General features: G+C 51.6%; 1 protein-coding gene across 4 annotated transcripts in view; it reads right to left on the bottom strand.

Annotated features, from left to right (window-relative positions):
* Nucleotides 1–15,189, bottom strand: part of GALNTL5 (polypeptide N-acetylgalactosaminyltransferase like 5) — a 125,578-nt gene that overhangs the window by 104,866 nt on the left and 5,523 nt on the right. The window lies entirely within an intron of this gene.

Here is a 15,189-nt window from a genome sequence, read left to right as displayed (position 1 = left end):
TTAGGGATGTTTTATTATATTAAGGAAAAGAACATAATAACAGTGAAGCGACGTTTGATTATTGTTTTACTATGGATTTTCTTTATTCCGAGAATTAGTCTGGATTTTGTTCAGATGAAGACTCTGTAGCCAGACTTTGGTGTCAGGTCCCATTGAGCACGTGGAACACAAAATGCTGTGCGTCAGAAAGACAAACCTATCAGTGCATAAGAAGGACTGACATTTAAACTTCCAGGAAATTGCAACCGTTTGTGGCATCAATAGGAGAGCGGATGTAAATTAGATTATTCCAGGTGACCCTGGACTATTCCAGGTGGGATGAATGGCATGCCCCTCAACCACTGCTCACGCCCGTCCCTGCCCTCTCTGTGCAAGCCTAGTTGTGGCGACCACATTTCCCAGGTTCCCTTGAGCCCTAACTCTGCACTGGCCTGGCCAACGGAGGCCCTGGAGGAGGAGGAGAGGCCAGAGGCAAAGGGAGGTCAGAGTGTTTCTCCTCCTCATTCTCTGCCTCCTGGGGTGACCCTGGAAGAAGCTGCATGGCCTTATTGGCTCCACTCTCACTGAACAGCCCTCCTTTGATGGCCAAGCGACAGTCAGATGGCCCTGGTTTGGGGGATTTTGGTAGAATCACCTCAAACCACCTCTCCTTCCATTGGAGGCTAGCCCTAAGGGCGGCAGCAGTCAGGGAGTCAGGGTGGGCTTCGCGGGCGTTCCGGCTGTGCAGGTGTGCGGGGTACCGTGCTGGTTTTGATGCTCTATATTAAATTCTCTCTGGCTAAGGGACTCCCCTGGAGGTCCAGTGGTTAGGACTCCGTGCTTCCAATGCAGGGGGCGCAGGTTCGACCCCTGGTTGGGGAACTGAGATCTCACATGCCGTGCAGCACGGCCAAAAATAAATAAATAAAATGAAAAATAAAGTGGCTCTTCCTAAAACAAAAAAATTCCCTCTGGCTGAAACCCGGGTAGTGGGCCCTGACTAAGCTGGTCACCCCAGTCTGTGTGGCTCCTGAGAGCTCTCGGCCTCCAGCCTGGGTCCCTGAGCTCTGCGGTTGGCTTCTGTGCACACTTCTCTGTTATCCAGGTGTGAGCGGGCAGGCAGTCTTGAGTCTCAACACCAGGACTGCTCCCTTCCAGATCTACCCGCTTCTCTACACTAGAGGGCTCGGAACAACAGCTGTGAACCCACCCTCCCTCCTCCAAGCTCCGCAGCCTGCCGGGTGCCCGGCCAGGCTTTAGATGGGCCTTTTCACAAAGCGCTTGGCACAGGGAGCGGCCCGGGCTTTGGAAAAGGCGATGGGCTCTCCTCGTTACAAAAGTCGTCCTGATGATGTGCTGATCCCTTAAGTTTTTCTTGCCAGCAGCTTAACCACGACAGTGGAAGCAAAGCCAAGTCCAGTTTTTCTCTGGATGTCAATCAATTCTTTTCCACGGTCCCTGACATCGCCTTTGCAGGCCGTTCCTCTTCCTCTCTGTTCAGCTAGAGGAAGAATAACCACTATAGTGGGTAAGAGCTTGGGTTTAAATCCAGGTCTGCCACCCACTAACTGTGTAGCCTTGGGCAAATTACTTAACCTCTCTGTGCCTTAGTTTTGTCACCTGTAAAATGGGATTAATAGCACCAACTCTTCCCCAGCTTCAGATCTCCCTGACTCCTCACCTCCAGACAAAACCCAATGCCTCGGTGTGCAGCCCAGGGAGCCCCCCTCCCTGTCTCCACTGTATCTGGAGCACCCGCTGTCTGCTTCTGGGCAAGACAGGTGCACACACTCGACCTTCCTTGGTTCCCAGAACAGATTTATTTATTTATTATTTATTTATTTATTGCCTCTACGTACAGATGAGGAAAGCAAGCTTAGATGGTTAAGAAACGTGCCCCAAACCTCAGCCGGTGGGAGGAACAGTTACGTCAGCAGTGTCTGCAGGACCCGAAGCCCTTCGTCCACAACCCGCACCCTGAGGTCTCCACATGCTCCAGGCCAAACCAAACTTGTTGCAGTTTCCAGAACATTCCATGCTGTTTCCTTCCTGTTTTTTTGCCTACACACTGTTCTCCCTGTTGCATTTTGAGAATTATGAGTAAGCGAGTTTGGCAAAAGCAAGTGGTGTGGACGTGCCAGAGTACGGAGAGTAGACAGGAGGGTGGAAGCAAGGGATGACAGGAGGCAATCCAAGCTGTATTTAGGTTTTTGAGACGGGGTGGGAATACACCCCCGTGCCCTCCCGTTCCTGAAGGGGGTGCTGTGGCTTTCTACTTGGGATCAGGACACCAAGACCTGTGGTTTCAACATTTCAGGCTGAGGCTGGAAAGTGCACACAGCAGGCCTGCATCTCGTGGACTTAAACCGGGCTTAGCCTGGCACAGAGCCGTTGTCACGGCGACGCATCATTACCACGGCGCTACTGAGAGTGGGAATAACCGCCCAGTCACTGACCATCGATCTGCACATCTTTTGTTTCTTCCCCCACAAAACATTTCCCTTCAAGACAGGTCCATACATGAGAAACCACTTCAGGCTGACGAGAGTCAGAACCCCCAGCATAAATCTATCTTCTCTGCTGGGGCCAAGGGAAGAAATGGGGAGAATTTGCTACCAAAGGTGGCTTATGACAGGGGCCTAACAATTTACATCCCAGGAGCCCGTGCCCCTGCCCCTTGGCTCAATTTCAAATCCCAGTCACTGATATTCCCACTTCACCTCCCGACTTCCTGATGCTATCTCAGGCCTGGCTTCTCCAGGGTCTGTCCTCACTCTACCTGAGAGTACAGCTCTGAAAAAACAGTTCCCACAATTTCACAAGTCTTATCGTTTATCCCAACCACACTATTATTATCATTAATGATAAGACTATCATTATTATTACTATTATTACCCTTCCTTCAAGGCTCAGCTCCGATTTTCAGGAAGCACTCCCAGCACTAAAAGTTAGTAATAATACGTGTGGAACCTAACCCAGGTCTTCTTCCTCCCTTCCTTTTCCCCCAGAGCTCTTGGTCTGTATCACATTTACTCATTCAACAAACACTTATTGACCATCTACAAAGTGCCAGGCACTGTACTAGGTTCTGGACACTGAACAGAATAAACGTCTGTTTGCATACAATAAACACAGTACATAAGTAAACTATGCAGTCTATTAGGAAGGGAACATATGCCAAGGAAAAAAATGAGCAAAGAAGGGAGATGTGGCATGCCCAGAAAGTGGATTTCAATGTAAAAAAGGTGGCCTACGAGGCACTCACTGAGTGCATTTGAGCAGAGAGCCAGAAGAAAGGGGAAACTAGATCACTGGGATTTCAAGAAAAATGACATTGCAGGCAGACAGTAGCCAGTGCAAAGGCCCTGAGGCACAAGGGCATCTGGCCTGTTGAGCACAGCTGGGCGCACAGCCGGCTGGACCAAGGTCAGGAGGGAGTAAGTGGTGGGAGATGAGGCCAGACAGGAATGGAGGTCTTGTAGGTCACTGTGGGTCCATGGGCTTTTGTGTGTGTGAGATTGGAGACTCTGGGGGTTTTGGGCAGAGGGTCACTCTAACTGATGTTTTGAGAATAGATCACAGGGGCTGGGGGTGGAAGTAGAAACCAGTCACCAGGTGACAGATGATCCAGTTTGGAGCAGACTGACACTAAGGAGGTGGTGAGAAGGGGGTGTTCTGGCTGTGCTCTGACGGTAGGACCACCTGGATTTGCTGATGGGTTCGGAAGTGTGTATGGAGAAAACAGGCACAGACAGCTCGGTTTCTGGCTTGAGTAACAGGAAGGCTGCAAGGCTGTGGTGAGAAGGGAAGACGGTGAGGAAGAACAGCTTAGGGAGCGGGAGGGGGACTTACGCTCGGGGGTGTTCAGTTTGAGACCTGCGTCTATGAGACCCACAGAGGAGACGTCAGGCAGGCGTTTGGATCTGTGCGTCTGGAGTTCACGGAAAGAGGTCCAGACCAGAGGCATCGTGATGGGACTCATTAGGGAACCGATGATTTCTAAAGCCACAAGACAGGATGAGCACACAAGGGAGAGGAGGTCCCAGGATGGAGCCTTGGGCCACCAGCATGAGTAGATCAGGAGGGACAGTCACGGAAACCAGGAAAAATAGCCATGGAGGTAGAAGGAAAGCCACAGCATGATGTCAGCAGAGGAAGGAAGTGTTTTGAGGAAGAGGGAGACAGTCAGTGCTGCCGGGAGCTGAAGAAGATGAGGCTGGGGACCGAGGTGATTCAGAAACACGGCAGCCCAGAGCTTCAGGGCAGTGTTGGCTCCAAAGCCAATTGCAGGAGGGTCTGAAGAGGAAAATCAGGGGAAAAGGGGGGACAATAAGGCTAGCCAGCTTTTTGGAGGGTCTTGGTTGGAAAGGGCGTTAGACAAGCGGGCAGCTGGAGGGGGACCTGGTGGGAAGGTGGCGGTGGTGAGAGCGGCCGGGAAAGCACATTCCTGGCGGGGCTGCAGATTCCCAGGAGCTTCAGGTCTCCCGATGCCTGGGTAGGACTCCAGGCCGATGAGGTCAGAATCTTGGGGGCCCCTTGTTCTTTTTTCAAAAGCTTGTCAGGTGATTGCAACCTGTAGCCAAGGTTAAGAAACAACGCACTAGAAACGTTGACGGAGTGGGAAAGGGAGGGAGTCATTGCTTGAGTAGAGGACGGGGCGTCTGGTGAAAAGAAGAGGGTGTCTTTCACGGGGGGAGTGGGCCTGGTGTGCCTCTGTGGGTGTCATCGCCGGGGGCAGCATGGTGGGAGTTCCCTTCTGAGTGTCCCTTTTTCGGAGAAAGAGGTGAGAGGTTATCAGGGGGAGTGAGAGCGGAGGGGAGTGTTGGAGGCTCGAGGAGGGTGAAAGGAGAGAGAAGGCACCAGGGAAGTGTCCCGTGGTCCCAGGCAGCACCTTTAAGGGCCTCTTAAGCTTGTGGTCAGTAACTGAAAGTGCGACCACTCAGCCTGGTGACCCTCTCCCTGCAGCGCCACGGTCTGGGCACCTGCTCTGGGGCCAGCAGACCCGACTGAAGTCCTGGCTCTGCCACGTGGTGCTGTGTGGCCGTCTTATTTAATGTCCCGCAGTCTTCATTCCTTTGCTGTGAAATAGTGACAGGACCTTTCGCCGAGGAATGTGTTAGAGGTGAGAGGTCATTGCAAGCACCTGGTCCCCCTTAGGCACATCGTCGTCATAAACGTCAGCTCCTGCTGTAATGGCCAATTACTTCCGCACGGGCTGCAGCCTCTCCAAAGAGCCTGGCTGATCTCCTCTTTGGACGGTGGGGCCTGTGCTTTCTTCTCCGTGTCCTTCAGAGAACATGTTATGTGCCGGCCACATGGAAATCACTCGGTCAATAAATGCCCTTGGCAGAAAAATTAACTACTTCGTGAGCATTCGTCACGGTATAAGCTCTGAGATCACTGAAAGTAAGAAGACGGCAAAAGCAAGGTGCAGGTACAGTCTGTTTCCCCAGCCCAGGCAGACCTCGGAGATACTGCAGGGTGGGTTCCAGACCACAGGAAAGTGAGGTATGCCTGTATTCTCTCCTCTACAACCCTCCCCATTTAACTACTGGGATTCTGATCATCTCTGCAAAGTTATAAATAAAATGCATGGTCCACACGTCTTCTACTTACAAGAAAAACATCAGTTCACGTACAACAAAAGCACACATATAACACGGCCATTAAAAGAAGGATGAGAAACGTGACTGGACAACCTGACAGGGGACAGACCAGAGACCCCACGGGGAGCCACGCGTCTTCACGCTGGGCTTCCTGAGGTTGAGCAAGTGCGCCTGTTTGAAGACAGCACTCCCGATTCTGCAGGCGGTATCTTCATCTGGCTGAAATGATTTTTTTTCTCTCTCTGTGTTTCAGAAAATGGCACGTTTTCAGAGCCCTTTAAGACACAGCTTCCTCTGGGCTGGGAGGTGGTCGCTGGTGACAGCACAAGAGCCCGGGTGCTTTCACTCTCTGCCCCCAAAGCCCACTAATGGTGAAACAGAGACGGCTGGGGGCCCCCTATTCCTGGGCTAATAAGCAGTGGCCTCATGGGAAAGGGGTGCTGACTACCCTATTGCCGAAGGGTAGGAAGGAGGTGAAGGTCAGGCAGGTATCAGGGGCCCTGCCAGCCAGCTTCCAGGTCTGCCTGAAGCGTAGGGCTGTCCCTGGTGAGGAGCCGCAAAGACGTACGGGGAGAGGCCAGCCTGGCACCATTCAACGGGATGCCATGTCCGCCGCAGATTCTGTGATCAGAGGGTCAGGGACCCCGGGCTGAGCCCCCCACCTGCTCCCACGCTGTCAGCTCGTGGGCCTTTGCTGCTGCCCACGGGCCCCTGACATGTCCATTCCAGCAGCACAAAGAAGCAAAGTGTGACATCGTCGTGCAAGAATGTGGGTCCTTCCTCCCACGGGCTTCTCTGTGCGTGGGACCTAACAGTGATGATAAGATGCTCATATTAGTAGAGGGCTTCATGCCCTACAAACTGCTGTTACATGTACTTCCTCCTTCAGGTCTCAGAATAACGGGCCAGGTGGGGCACACGCCCACTGTCCGGGCGAGGAAGCTGAGGCAGGGGCGGCCCACGGTGTCAGCAGGGTGGGGGTGGACAGGGGGCCTCAAATCCAGGACCCAGCTTGCTCCGGGGAGGGGTCGAGGCAGTGTGTCAACAGCCGGCCGGCAGCGGAGGGGGCCAGGGCTCGCAGGCTCAGCATCTTCCTCACTGGAAAGGGGTGATTAGAGCAGAGGTCCTCCGAGTCCCCCGGGTTCTGACGCCCCGGGATCCTGTGACAAGGATTATTCTTACACACTCAGCTCACACGTCACAGGTCGGGATGAGTTCTCGGGGAGGCACCGTGCAGCCATCAGGCGCCACGAGGGCACAGCTCTCCCCGCGACCTGCCAGGTTTCACGGTGTGGCACGAGGGCCGCTAGTTCTGTGGCCTCAACTGGAGATGAGCCACATTGAGCCCTCATTAAAGTGGAAGCTTATGGGTATAAATGCAGCTGTGGCAACGTCTGATGCAAATTTACATGTGGAACGGGTCCCCCTGTCTCTTTTCCCTGCATTAACTTTCACGTGGCAAGGTCTGAAATCTAATTTTCTTTTTCTGCTGAGAGCTGCTAAAGGACTTGGGGAGCTCGAGGCTTGGGTGGGTGTAAATTCTGCTCAAATCCCCAACTGACTGTCTTCTTGTAGTTTTTGCTTTAGTCCGGCTGGTCAAATCACAGACGGTCAAGGCCTTTGAGACAGAGAGACTCCCGACATTCACGACAGAACGCGGCAAAGCTGCTGTCCATCTAGAGTTGGGAGATGGATGCAGTTGGGTCCCAGACAGCCGGTTTTGTACGAGGCCTGCACCCCGGAGGTCTGGCTGCCGTTCCAGGCAGGCCCTAAAGACCGTGTGTTGAGGCCTGCTGTGTGCTCGACTCTGAAGTTGGAGGTTGACTCCAAAAAAATTAAGTCAGTCTTGAAAAAATACAACAGATAAACCTTTCGGCAAACAATAGGAAGCAGCAGTTGCCTAAAATCTTTTTTTTTTTTTTTTTTGCGGTACGCGGGCCTCTCACTGCTGTGGCCTCTCCCGTTGCGGAGCACAGGCTCCGGATGCGCAGGCTCAGCGGCCACGGCTCACGGGCCCAGCCGTTCCGCGGCATGTGGGATCTTTCCGGACCGGGGCACGAACCCGTGTTCCCTGCATCGGCAGGCGGACTCTCAACCACTGCGCCACCAAGGAAGCCCTGCCTCAAATATTTTTATGGAGCAAGGTAAGATATACAAGTGCGTCCACCAAGGTGGTTTATCATTAAGTGCTAAGGGGCGTGGCACAGCCCATAAGTGAGGGTCTGGGCTGAGCGATAGGGCTCCAACATGTCTCTCTGGGGACACAATTCAACCCACACAGCCTGCTTATGGTCACAGAGCCCGTAAGAAGAACCCACTGTGGCCCAAGACCAGCTGTAGCAAGGGGCACTTACAGTCATCCCACCCTCCCTCTTCTTCATCCCCCTAAGACAAGAGGCCCAAGGAACCACGGGGCAGCTGCTCCCCAAACAAGCACAGAGAGGTGAGCTTGTGCGGTACAAGGCGGGATGCGGTGGCCATGGAGGTGACACCCAACTCTCCTTCCAAAGGACCTGGGCCAGAGGCACCCCTGATGGACGGCTCCAGACCCCCCCACCTCGGGGTCTCCACTGCGTTTGTCCCGAGGCCACGCTTTCCCCAGGCTGTCCCCACGGAGTGACAGAACATGTGGGGTTCTAGAGCTGCCCGTCCCTGCTGGTCAGTTTTCCTCTGACTGCTGACTTTTGCTTGGAGACTCCCCAGCTGGTCTGGTCAGACTTTCTCAGAACCGTGTGGCCTGAGGCTTTTCCCACCCAAACCTGCCTTCCCACCCTCCGTCCACAGGTGTCAGACCTACACCTGGTCTGAGGCTCTCCCCACCCACCCCTGCTCGTTGCCCTGTATCCTTCGCAGGCATTTCCCCCCTTACACCTCTTGCGTGTCTAATCCCGTCTTGGCATCTACCTCCCCAAGGATTCCAACAGGAACAGGAGCCTCTGAAGTTGTCCGTTTCTTTGTACGAAAGGGAGAGAGAGAGATGAACTGAGTAATCCCTGGGATGCTAGTAATGCCGCCTGAGACTGATCCCGTTTTTCATTAATAAGGGTCAGGGAGAGCAAAATTCACAGGCTACTGAGATGTGGACAGAGACTGTGATAAAGGAATTTCACTTTGACCTGCAGCAGAAATTCCCACTGGATTCTTTGTGCCTCTTCTATATACTAAGGATTTTGCTTGGTACTTTCACAAATATGCCATCATGTTTACTCACATTGAGACTTTTTGCTCTTTGCACCTCACAAACTGGCCCTAAATTAATTTTAAAAATAGTTCCCAAATATTTGAGTCATGGGAAAATCATTAGACTAAATATAGAGCTTCCCAATGGACTATTATAATACCATTATTTGTGTCTGTTACCTCGCTCTCAAGGAGAGTGGAAGAGTGATGGAATACAAGGCAGGGTATTTTGTGATCTCATGTAGCCCTAGGACCAGCCATTTTGTGAATCTGAATTTACAAACAGAAAGAGATATTAGGATTAAAAAAAAAAAAATGAGGATGTGAGTAAACCAGAGGAAAGTAGGTTCTTTTGCATCAGATCTTAGAAATTCTCTGAACTAGCAATCTGACCATTTCTATCAGCTCAACAACCTTGTTTTCTTCTCATTACTCAGTCCATCCCCTAGCCTGGAGGTATCTGGTTACAGTACCACGGAAGTTTAACCAAAAATAAAGAGAACTGAATTATGCCTGTCAAAGCAAATGACCAGCATACACTTGATGGTGCTGGGTCTTAGCTTCTGTAATCACTACTTTTTTCTTGCTCAGGTAACTTGAAAAATTACTAAGGGACATCAATAATCCCAGTCATCAGTATACTTTAATCAGGCTTTCTCCAATTACAAAGGGAAAACTTCTCCTCCTACAGAAGATTTACACACTCCAATTCCATAAACACCCATCATAGATCCTCATCTGAACCCCCATAGTAACAAGAATACCCAATGCCTCTGCTTGAGTTGAGCCTCTGAAAATGGCCCTGGCAACCCACAAGCACTGTTTGGAGTGTTACAACTGCCGAGACTTGCCTTCCTGCAGATACTCAGAATGGGCTTGGGGATATATACCCTGGGGCTGCAGGCCCTCTGAGAGATCCCAGGTCATGAGGGCCAGGGCTACCTGACCACAACGAGGAACGTGTCAGGGGTGGCCGAGGGGCAGAGAGGTTGTGCTGTGACAGCTAAGTAACAGGTACTGGTATTAGTTACAAACGCTGCTTACACAGCCTTCCTTTGCTCCCCTCCTCCCTTCCTGCCTCTCTTTTCCTCTCCTCACCTTGCTCTACAAAGAATAACCTACAGGGGGACCAAAACAATACAACAAGATTAAGTTAATTAAAAGTGAGAAGCCTGTCAGTGAGGACTCTTGCCTCGCAAGAGACAGAAATCCAGCTGTATCTTAAGAAAAGACACAGGGAGAGGGAGGAGGAACTGGTCTTAGGGACAATGGGGACCAAGGCTTCCATGTTCTCCCCATCCTACTTCTCTCTCAGTGCTGTGTTCAATCTCTCAGGCTACTGTCCTTCAATCGGGGTCAGCTCCAGTTAGAATCCCAGGGAAGGGCTCTGATTGGCTGCCCAGGACCACTCCCCCAAGAGGGTGCTTATGATTGGCTGAGCAGGTGGGCAGGGACCAGAACACTGAGTCAGAGGGGCTGCCTCTACCCCCTCAGCTGCCCCTGGACCTATGGCAACTTTGGAACAGTGCTTCTGGGAAATGAGCTCTCCTCTGGGGTGGACGTCACCTCTGAGGGCAGGCCAGATGGACTTGAGTGGGTTACAGGGCGTGTGCCCAGGAAATTATGGACTTTTTGCAATTTTCCAGAGGAATTCAGGAAAGCAAACAGCACTGACCGTGCCACCGCCATGTGCCTGCTTTGGGGACTGACATGGAGAAAAGAATGGAACTTTTTTTTTTTTTTTGAGGCTTTAACGTTTTTATTTAGGAAAAGACTGAATCTGAAACTATAATGGTTCAATCTAAAGCATCCCTTTTTCAAGTGGAGTCAATTTATGTAAAATATTTTTTCTTGTCTATAAAAAACAAACTGAACAGTATTTTGATTATGAGGAAATACAGACATGTACTTCATAAAAGAAATAGGATGCTATCTATCATAAAAGAAATACGATGCTCTTTCCCTTCCCCTCTTGCATCTCCCATGCATGGGGCTTACACTCCCCCAGGCATTCTAATGCCTGCATTTCGAGGTGGTTACAAAGTTGCCTGCAGATACTCCACCAGGGAGTGGCAGAGGCAGGTCTGACTCCAGAGGCCGTGCTCCTCCCACCTCCCTTCCCTAAATATGACCGAAAACCCTAGTAGCCATAGAAAAACAAATCGATAGAACAAACTATACAAAAAGGAGCCAATCTTGCATGAAAAAAGGGCAAGATAAATGAAGCCAAAAGGTCAATAAATAGACTGGGAAGAAATGTTTGCAATCCGCAGTACTGACAAGGGGCAAATTTTTGCAATATATATGAAGGGTTCCTACAAACCGACAAGGCAGGAGAATGGACAAAGAGCACAGACAGATAATCACAGAAAGGGAACCCTGAAGGAAATACGAATGTACAAAGCCGTGTTCATCCTCATTCATAACACGAAAAAGGCACAGTAAAACTCCAATGAGACACTATTTTCACCACAGAGTTAGAAAATATACCGTATTGGAGAGGGCCTGGGCAGGCAGGCGTGGGCATACACTGGTGGTGGGAGCGAAGACCACTCAACCTCTGAGAAGGACCAATTTCCGGCCTATGGAAATGAACCAGGTACACACGCTCTGCCCCCGCAGCTCCCATCTGAGCACGTGCCCTCAGACCCCCGCCAAACGTGGGAAATGACGTACGTGCGAGCATTCCAGCCCTGGAAGCGGCCTAAATTTCCATCAGGAGGGGACAGCTCAAGTACACCTAATGTAATAAATAATAAATCATAATCACGACAGATCGTGTAACGTTTATACAACGGGATAGTATGCGGCCGTTCCCAAGGATGACGCAGCTCCCTGTCAGCAGATACGCACAATTCTCCAGACGCGTCCCCGAATTAGAAGCCACACACGGCGCTCTCCCACTTGTGGGGGGAAACGTCTGCACGAGCCACCCTCCCGCTCTCCTGCGGGAGGCTGCACACCTTTCCTCTCTCCTCAAACCCCCCACACCTCTCCCTCCATCCGCTGGTGGCATCGTTTCCTATCCCTGAGGAAACCTGAAGTGGTCAGGAAGACCCCACTCCCTGCCCGCAGGCCCGCGTGCTCCCTCTGCCCCTCCTGTCCCACGATGGGCTGTCCTCTACTGGCATGCCTCACCCCTCCGGCCTGCCCCAGGATTTCGCTACTGAAGTTTCTCCTTCTCTTTTCTGCATCCTCGATTCCTTCCCCTGACGGTGACAGGGTCATGACACTGGCAGATGAACATGCTGTAACATCCCCCTCCTTAAAAATGAGACAGCCCTCTCCCGACCCACATGCCTCTCTTGCACTGCCCCGTTTCTCCGCTCCCCTGTAAGCGAAGCTCCCGGGAACAGCCGTCCGCTTTGTGCCACGTCCACTGCCCTGTCCCTTGTGAACCCGCTCCACAGGGCTGCTGCCCCGGCCACTCCTCGCCCATGTCAAGGCTGCCGGGGGGCTCCATGTCACCAAACCCCACGGTCATCTTTTTTTTTTTTTTTTTAACTTTTTAAAAAAATTGAAGCGTAGTTGATTTACAATGTCATGTTAGTTTCCGGTGTACAGCAAAGTGATTCAGCTATACATATACACGTATCTATTCTTTTTCAAATTCTTCTCCCATTTAGGTTATTACAGAATATTGGGCAGGGTCCCCGGCGCTAGACAGTAGGTCCTTGTTGGTTATCCACTTTAAATATAGCCGTGTGCACCGCGGTCATCCTGAATACTCTTGTCACTCACAGAGCACCTACTACTCCTTCCCTCCCCAGACACTCGTCTGGTGGTCTCTGGATCCACCTCTCCTGGCTGTCTTCCTAATTCACGGCTGCTCCTTCGTGGACCCTTTGCTCACTCCTCCTTACCTCCCCAACCTCTACCCGGGGTGGGGGCACTGGTGCAGTCCTGACGCCTTCTCTTTGCTGTCTACACTTGTACCTGGCTCTCTTCGCGTTTCATGGCTTGAAATGCCAGCCTTTGGTCGATGACTTCCAAATGCATATCTCCAGCCAGATGTCTCCCCTGTCACTCTGGGATTTTCCCTCAGGTGTCTGGCATCTCAGATTCACTACAGCCAAAAGCAGACTCTCTACCTCCCAGTCCCTCCCGGGAGACGGGATCGTTCCACTTGCTCAGGCCCAAAACCTCAGAGCCACACAGGGCACTCTTTTCTCTCAGACCCCACATCCAATCTATCCGCAATTCTGGGGATTCTGTCTTCAAAATAGATTTGGAAGCAACTACTCACCACCCTGCCGCTCCCGCCGTGGTCGGAGCCACAGTCGTCTCTGGCTTGAATGGCAGCGATAACTCCGCACTATGCAGCCCGGCTCCCTACTTTCACTCTACAACCTGTACACGTGACGGCCGGGCTGACCCTTAAAAACTCAAACTCAATCTTGTCCTTCTTCTAGTTGACATTATCCCATCTCACTCAGATAAAAGTCCCCAAACACTAGTCCACCTGTCCTCTTGCCACCTCTGGCCACACTGCCCTCCAGACCCTTCCTAGCAGCCTCCTCCCCAGCTCTGCACCTCGTTCAGCCCCTCAGAGCCGCCAGATTTCTGCTCAAATGTTCAGGGTCAGAGCCCTAGTCGGGGCGGCCTGGCAGAAGCTGGGCCCGCGGAGGGAGGGTCTGTCTGGTGGAGTGGGAGCCACAGGGGAAAGAAACACTGCAAGATGCTGCCCCAGGAGAAACAAGGGAAGACGAAATCTCTGGGGTCCTTCCTCTTCCACTCCTCCAGACCCCCATCTCCCCGACTGTCTCCCACTGGCCAAACCTGGCCAGACACCAGTTGGCCAAAGATCCTGGGACTGCAGTTCCTGGCAACACAGAGCAGGCAGGACAACACACATCTGAGAGCAGAGGCAATGACCCCCCAAAGAGCACCCCCACTAGAAAGAGCAAGTCTCCAGACAGGCTGAAAAATCAGTCCCTGGTGAAGTAGTGATTAAACAACACGATGCTCTAGCTGTATCCGTTCTTAGACTTGCAACGATAAACAAAAGATTTGGAACCAGCGATCCTGTCCTATGGAGATGTAGGGTCTCCTTGAAACTTGGCTACAAAGAGCTGCTCTCCTGGCCTTCTAACCACGAGAGTCACAGACAATGCGTCGGCCTCAGCGTGTGTGCCCTGGAGTCTTGGCTGTGAGCCCGCACTGCCCCAAGCCTGCACTGCATGCCAGGGCTTTGGGAGAAGCTGGTGCACCCACCTCCACCAGATGCTGGGAAGTCCTGGACCATGGGTGAATACGCTACAATGGCAGGAAAATGTTCTCTCAGGCTGGTCAAAGAACAATGAACACTGTAATTACACCTTATTTTTTGACCTAGAGGGTAAAGAGCCACAATGAGCGGGGAGAGGAAAAACAAGCCAGGCCTCCAGCACTGTGATGCTCTTGGGAGCGTGTGTTGCAATGAACTAAAATGAGCTGACGCACAGCATTTTAGTCAGAAAATCTCTCTCTCCCCATCCTCTCCCAAGAGCTCATGCAATTCTTAGGAGTTATATTTAGGAACATTTTACAAAGTGCTGTTCTGACCCACATGGCACAGGGAGGGTTGTCAAAAACCACTATGTCCTTGAGAGCCTACTGCCTGTCCGTCCAGAGCCCTTGAACGGAGCCTCTTGTGGGCTCTGTCTGTGCACCAAATGGGCACTTATCAATTACAGTATAAAGTGCTAAGGTACAAGGACGGGAATAGAGGCTAGCAAGGTCGAGCATGGGTTTAACTCTGGGTGTGGCTGGGCCCTCGTGGGAGGGACACTCTGAGAGCCGGGATGACAACTGTGCATGTTCAATGGGGCTCAGAGGTCAGCAGATCCAAGTCTGTACACACCTACAAATCCAGGACATGACCTGGTGCTCTGCTCCCCAAACGTGGCCAATCCCTAGGAACTGTAAATATATTTTTTCTGGAATCTTGTTGAAAAGCTGTAACTGGCATTCTTTTTTTTCTTTTTCTTTTTTTTTAAAGTATACCTTTCAGCACTTTTTTTTCCCTTTGGCCACACCACACAGCATGCGGGATCTTAGTTCCCTGACCAGGGATCGAACCCATGCCCCCTGCAGTGGAAGCGTGGAGTCTTAATCACTGGACCGTCAGGGAAGTCTCTGTAACTGGCATTCTCAAGGCCAGGTCTGGACATCAGCTGCAAGTCACACAGAGGGATGGTAACGACGGTGCTGGTAAGCGCCCTCCCGTACAAGTTCACGTTCAGTTTGAACGGCAATATATGAACTTGGGCCCAGTCTAACAACCAAAGTAATTTTATTCGTTGGGAAATTACTACAATTAATGTGCAATATTTAATCACGTCTGAAATAGACGGGTGAGAGGTCAGGAAGTCAGTCATGAGCCATCGTCAGATAACAGTGGTACGTGTTCCAAATTTCCCAGAGTTCCTCTGTCTGCTTCTGG

Source organism: Tursiops truncatus, chromosome 9 (assembly GCF_011762595.2).
Source record: "Tursiops truncatus isolate mTurTru1 chromosome 9, mTurTru1.mat.Y, whole genome shotgun sequence".
NCBI lineage: Eukaryota > Metazoa > Chordata > Mammalia > Artiodactyla > Delphinidae > Tursiops > Tursiops truncatus.
This window is presented reverse-complemented; position numbering and strand designations above follow the sequence as displayed.